Here is a 6,626-nt window from a genome sequence, read left to right as displayed (position 1 = left end):
CACAACTGCACCAGTAAGTGCTGTCAAAGCCACAACTGCACCAGTAAGTGCTGTCAAAGCCACAACTGCACCAGTAAGTGCTGTCAAAGCCACAACTGCACCAGTAAGTGCTGTCAAAGCCACAACTGCACCAGTAAGTGCTGTCAAAGCCACAACTGCACCAGTAAGTGCTGTCAAAGCCACAACTGCACCAGTAAGTGCTGTCAAAGCCACAACTGCACCAGTAAGTGCTGTCAAAGCCACAAAACACATGAAATATTCAATAACCCATTCAGAAGCATTTTACAGTGCAGTTAGTTTCTCAGTTCACCTTCTCAGATAAAACAAATAGGGTCCTGACTTGTTGTGGTTTGAAGGGATCGGCTACATGCATATATATATATACCCCCCCGACCATTGTGTGTTTTAGACAAATTCATGCCTACAGCTTTTCATTCATTAAAGTTAAACCGTTCACTACAGGCTCTCTGTATAGGAAGCATTTCATGTGGGGAGAGCAAGTGAGGAAGTGTTGAATAATGGAAGGTGTCTGAGACAGATAGTGGTGGTGTCAGGTCACAGCCTGGGGCAGGCCGGGGGGGAGCAGAGACTGGGGCAGGCCGAGGGGGAGCAGAGACTGGGGCAGGCCGGGGGGGAGCAGAGACTGGGGCAGGCCGGGGGGGAGCGGAGACTGGGGCAGGCCGGGGGGGAGCGGAGACTGGGGCAGGCCGGGGGGGAGCGGAGACTGGGGCAGGCCGGGGGGGAGCGGAGACTGGGGCAGGCCGGGGGGGAGCGGAGACTGGGGCAGGCCGGGGGGGGGGGCAGAGACTGGGGCAGGCCGGGGGAGGAGCAGAGACTGGGGCAGGCCGGGGGGGGAGCAGAGACTGGGGCAGGCCGGGGGGGAGCAGAGACTGGGGCAGGCCGAGGGGGGAGCGGAGACTGGGGCAGGCCGGGGGGGAGCGGAGACTGGGGCAGGCCGGGGGGGAGCGGAGACTGGGGCAGGCCGGGGGGGAGCGGAGACTGGGGCAGGCCGGGGGGGAGCGGAGACTGGGGCAGGCCGGGGGGGGAGCGGAGACTGGGGCAGGCCGGGGGAGGAGCGGAGACTGGGGCAGGCCGGGGGGGAGCGGAGACTGGGGCAGGCCGGGGGGGAGCAGAGACTGGGGCAGGCCGGGGGGGGAGCAGAGACTGGGGCAGGCCAGAGCAGGGAGCTGGGATTGCTTCCAAATGTCACACTATTCCCTACCGGCCCTGGTCTAACATAGGGAATAGGGTGCCAGCGGCAGGTAGCCTAGCGGTTAAGAGTATTGGGCCAGTAAGCGAAAGGTCGCTGGTTCGAATCCCCAAACCAACTAGGTGGAAAATCTGTCTGTGTCCTTGAGTAAGTCAATTAACCCTAAATGCTCCTGTAAGTCTCTCTGGATAAGAACGTCTGCTAAATGACTCAAATGTTTATAAAACGTACATTTTAGATGCAGATGAGGAGCAGAGCAGGGAGTACAGAGTGACCAGTGATTTCCCTGTATAGGACACACACACCCCAACAACACTTACTGCTGTGTTAGTAGGTGCAGCAGGCGGTAGACACTAGCTAGGTTCCTCCAGCTCCTGTCTCTGTTGGATTAGACACTAGCTAGGTTCCTCCAGCTCCTGTCCGTGTTGGATTAGACACTAGCTAGGTTGCTCCAGCTCCTGTCCCTGTTGGATTAGACACTAGCTAGGTTCCTCCAGCTCCTGTCCCTGTTGGATTAGACACTAGCTAGGTTCCTCCAGCTCCCTCTGTCCCTGTTGGATTAGACACTAGCTAGGTTGCTCCAGCTCCTGTCCCTGTTGGATTAGACACTAGCTAGGTTCCTCCAGCTCCCTCTGTCCCTGTTGGATTAGACACTAGCTAGGTTGCTCCAGCTCCTGTCCGTGTTGGATTAGACACTAGCTAGGTTCCTCCAGCTCCCTCTGTCCCTGTTGGATTAGACACTAGCTAGGTTGCTCCAGCTCCTGTCCCTGTTGGATTAGACACTAGCTAGGTTCCTCCAGCTCCCTCTGTCCCTGTTGGATTAGACACTAGCTAGGTTGCTCCAGCTCCTGTCCGTGTTGGATTAGACACTAGCTAGGTTGCTCCAGCTCCTGTCCCTGTTGGATTAGACACTAGCTAGGTTCCTCCAGCTCCCTCTGTCCCTGTTGGATTAGACACTAGCTAGGTTGCTCCAGCTCCTGTCCCTGTTGGATTAGACACTAGCTAGGTTCCTCCCTCTGTCCCTGTTGAATTAGACACTAGCTAGGTTCCTCCAGCTCCCTCTGTCCCCGTTGGATTAGACACTAGCTAGGTTCCTCCAGCTCCCTCTGTCCGTGTTGGATTAGACACTAGGTTGCTGCAGCTCCTGTCCCTGTTGGATTAGACACCAGCTAGGTTCCTCCAGCTCCCTCTGTCCGTGTTGGATTAGACACTAGGTTGCTGCAGCTCCTGTCCCTGTTGGATTAGACACTAGGTTGCTCCAGCTCCTGTCCGTGTTGGATTAGACACTAGGTTGCTCCAGCTCCTGTCCGTGTTGGATTAGACACTAGGTTGCTGCAGCTCCTGTCCGTGTTGGATTAGACACTAGCTAGGTTCCTCCCTCTGTCCCTGTTGGATTAGACACTAGCTAGGTTCCTCCAGCTCCTGTCCCTGTTGGATTAGACACTAGCTAGGTTCCTCCAGCTCCTGTCCCTGTTGGATTAGACACTAGGTTGCTCCAGCTCCTGTCCGTGTTGGATTAGACACTAGGTTGTTGCAGCTCCTGTCCGTGTTGGATTAGACACTAGCTAGGTTCCTCCAGCTCCTGTCCGTGTTGGATTAGACACTAGGTTGCTCCAGCTCCTGTCCGTGTTGGATTAGACACTAGGTTGCTGCAGCTCCTGTCCGTGTTGGATTAGACACTAGGTTCCTCCAGCTCCTGTCCCTGTTGGATTAGACACTAGGTTGCTCCAGCTCCTGTCCCTGTTGGATTAGACACTAGCTAGGTTCCTCCAGCTCCTGTACCTGTTGGATTAGACACTAGGTTGCTCCAGCTCCTGTCCGTGTTGGATTAGAGACTAGCTAGGTTCCTCCAGCTCCTGTCCCTGTTGGATTAGACACTAGCTAGGTTCCTCCAGCTCCTGTCCCTGTTGGATTAGACACTAGCTAGGTTCCTCCAGCTCCTGTCCCTGTCAGATTAGACACTAGCTAGGTTCCTCCAGCTCCTGTCCGTGTCCTGCAGCCTGGTTAATAGAAGCTCTTCACTTCAGCAGACCGGACCAGGCTGCTGGTAGTCGGCTGATGAATGTATTGTAAGCCATGCAAATCATCCACAGAGTGAAGGGCACTGCCAAGTAAATAGATATAACACAATGCAAATTGCGAAATGGTGTTTGAACTGCAGACGCCCAGAGCTCTCAGTTGACCCCATTTGAAATTAAATGGGTCGAACTCATGTATGAATCATATGAGTCATATAGGGGCCGTGTCCCTGTTCTAAAGTAGTGCGCTACGTAGGGAATAGAGGGCCATTATGGACAGACACCATTGGTTCACCGTCTGTAACGTTGTTAATGTGTTAATCATAGACTGTATTAATGTAACACCCACTACTTTAATGAATGTTTTAAGATAATAATACGTCTGTGGCTGTGTGCCAAGCAGGCAGCTCATCGTGTGTGTGTGTGTGTGTGTGTGTGTGTGTGTGTGTGTGTGTGTGTGTGTGTACAATGCTCACACTCACTAGCTCACCACAGCCCTGCTAATGTTGGTCTACATCCATCCTCGTGTTCAGACAGTGACTCACGTGTGACTCGACCGTCTGCTCTTCTCTCTCCTCAACCCTCACTGTGACCGTCTGCTCTTCTCTCTCCTCCACCCTCACTGTGACGTCTGCTCTCCTCAACCCTCACTGTGACCGTCTGCTCTTCTCTCTCCTCAACCCTCACTGTGACCGTCTGCTCTTCTCTCTCCTCAACCCTCACTGTGACCGTCTGCTCTTCTCTCTCCTCAACCCTCACTGTGACCGTCTGCTCTCCTCAATCCTCAACCCTCACTGTGACCGTCTGCTCTTCTCTCTCCTCACTGTGACTGTCTGCTCTCCTCAACCCTCACTGTGACCGTCTGCTCTCCTCAACCCTCACTGTGACCGTCTGCTCTTCTCTCTCCTCACTGTGACTGTCTGCTCTCCTCAACCCTCACTGTGACCGTCTGCTCTCCTCAACCCTCACTGTGACCGTCTGCTCTTCTCTCTCCTCACTGTGACTGTCTGCTCTTCTCTCTCCTCAACCCTCACTGTGACCGTCTGCTCTTCTCTCTCCTCACTGTGACTGTCTGCTCTTCTCTCTCCTCAACCCTCACTGTGACCGTCTGCTCTTCTCTCTCCTCAACCCTCACTGTGACCGTCTGCTCTCCTCAACCCTCAATGTGACCGTCTGCTCTTCTCCCTCCTCAACCCTCACTGTGACCGTCTGCTCTTCTCCCTCCTCAACCCTCACTGTGACCGTCTGCTCTCCTCAACCCTCACTGTGACCGTCTGCTCTTCTCTCTCCTCAACCCTCACTGTGACCGTCTGCTCTTCTTTCTCCTCAACCCTCACTGTGACCGTCTGCTCTTCTCCCTCCTCAACCCTCACTGTGACCGTCTGCTCTCCTCAACCCTCACTGTGACCGTCTGCTCTTCTCTCTCCTCAACCCTCACTGTGACCGTCTGCTCTTCTCTCTCCTCAACCCTCACTGTGACCGTCTGCTCTTCTCTCTCCTCAACCCTCACTGTGACCGTCTGCTCTTCTCTCTCCTCAACTCTCACTGTGACCGTCTGCTCTTCTCTCTCCTCAACCCTCACTGTGACCGTCTGCTCTTCTCTCTCCTCAACCCTCACTGTGACCGTCTGCTCTTCTCTCTCCTCAACCCTCACTGTGACCGTCTGCTCTCCTCAACCCTCACTGTGACCGTCTGCTCTTCTCCCTCCTCAACCCTCACTGCGACCGTCTGCTCTTCTCTCTCCTCAACCCTCACTGTGACCGTCTGCTCTCCTCAACCCTCACTGTGACCGTCTGCTCTTCTCTCTCCTCAACCCTCACTGTAACCGTCTGCTCTTCCCTCTCCTCAACCCTCACTGTGACCGTCTGCTCTTCTCTCTCCTCAACCCTCACTCTTTATTTTTTATTTAACCTTTATTTAACTAGGCAAGTCAGTTAAGAACAAATTCTTATTTACAATGGCGGCCTACACAAGGGTAACTACACTAGGGTAACTACACTAGGGTAACTACACTAGGTTATGAAAGACCATATTTCTGTGATGTATTCATTTACTGTCTGTCATTATTGTTCCCCATAGCCCCCGTGTTTCAAATGTTGGATTAAAGGGGCGTGGTTGGATTAAAGGGGCGTGGTTGGATTATAATGTCTGTATTTTTGTTCTTTCCTCAGTTAAGAACCACCCGTTTGGCAGCGAGTTTGACAGTTCTTATGTAAGTATATTTTCTCATAATTTTGGCCCTAGTTTAAAGGCCGAGTTTGTGTCGCAGTCTAGCAATCAGGACCAAACATGAACATCTGCAGACCGCCCACTGCATTCTGGGACCTTACGAAACGGTGCTCCCTCCCACTGCACGGTGCTTCCTCCCACTACACGGTGCTCCCTCCCACTACACGGTGCTCCCTCCCTCTACACGGTGCTCCCTCCCACTACACGGTGCTCCCTCCCTCTACACGGTGCTCCCTCCCACTACACGGTGCTCCCTCCCTCTACGCGGCGCTCCCTCCCACTACGCGGCGCTCCCTCCCACTACGCGGCGCTCCCTCCCACTACGCGGCGCTCCCTCCCACTACGCGGCGCTCCCTCCCACTACGCGCCGCTCCCTCCCACTACGCGCCGCTCCCTCCCACTACGCGGCGCTCCCTCCCACTACGCGGCGCTCCCTCCCACTACGCGCCGCTCCCTCCCACTACGCGCCGCTCCCTCCCACTACGCGCCGCTCCCTCCCACTACGCGCCGCTCCCTCCCACTACGCGCCGCTCCCTCCCACTACGCGCCGCTCCCTCCCACTACGCGCCGCTCCCTCCCACTACGCGCCGCTCCCTCCCACTACGCGCCGCTCCCTCCCACTACGCGGCGCTCCGTCCCACTACGCGCCGCTCCCTCCCACTACACCGCGCTCCCTCCCACTACACGGCGCTCCCTCCCACTACACGCCGCTCCCTCCCACTACGCGCCACACCCACTGACATTGAGGCTGCTAGGTAGCTAGGACACTGGCACACACTGTCCTTCGCCCCTGCCTGCGGAGCACTGCTTTCCCCCAGTTATTTTAACATTACGGCGAGGGTAATCACTACCCGGTAGGGCCACGCAAGAGTCGGGTTGGCGACACTAGCTAGTGTCTTCCCAACACATAAAGTTGAGGGGAAAAAGGAAACCGCACACAGTTTATTAAAGAGCAGTGATACTATCAAGAGCAGTGTGCAGTTTCCTTGTTCCTTCATCTTGTTCAACTGTTACCAGGCACCTGCAAAAAAGATTGCTCAGGTGTGCGAGTGCCTCTTTGAATTTCCAACCCATAAAGTTAACAGCACTGTGGGAAAGCAGTGCTCGGCAGGCGGGGTCGAAGGACCCTGTTTACCGGTGTCCCCTAGCCTAGCTCGTTAGCAGCCTCC

This window comes from Salvelinus fontinalis, chromosome 39 (genome assembly GCF_029448725.1).
Source record: "Salvelinus fontinalis isolate EN_2023a chromosome 39, ASM2944872v1, whole genome shotgun sequence".
NCBI lineage: Eukaryota > Metazoa > Chordata > Actinopteri > Salmoniformes > Salmonidae > Salvelinus > Salvelinus fontinalis.
This window is presented reverse-complemented; position numbering follows the sequence as displayed.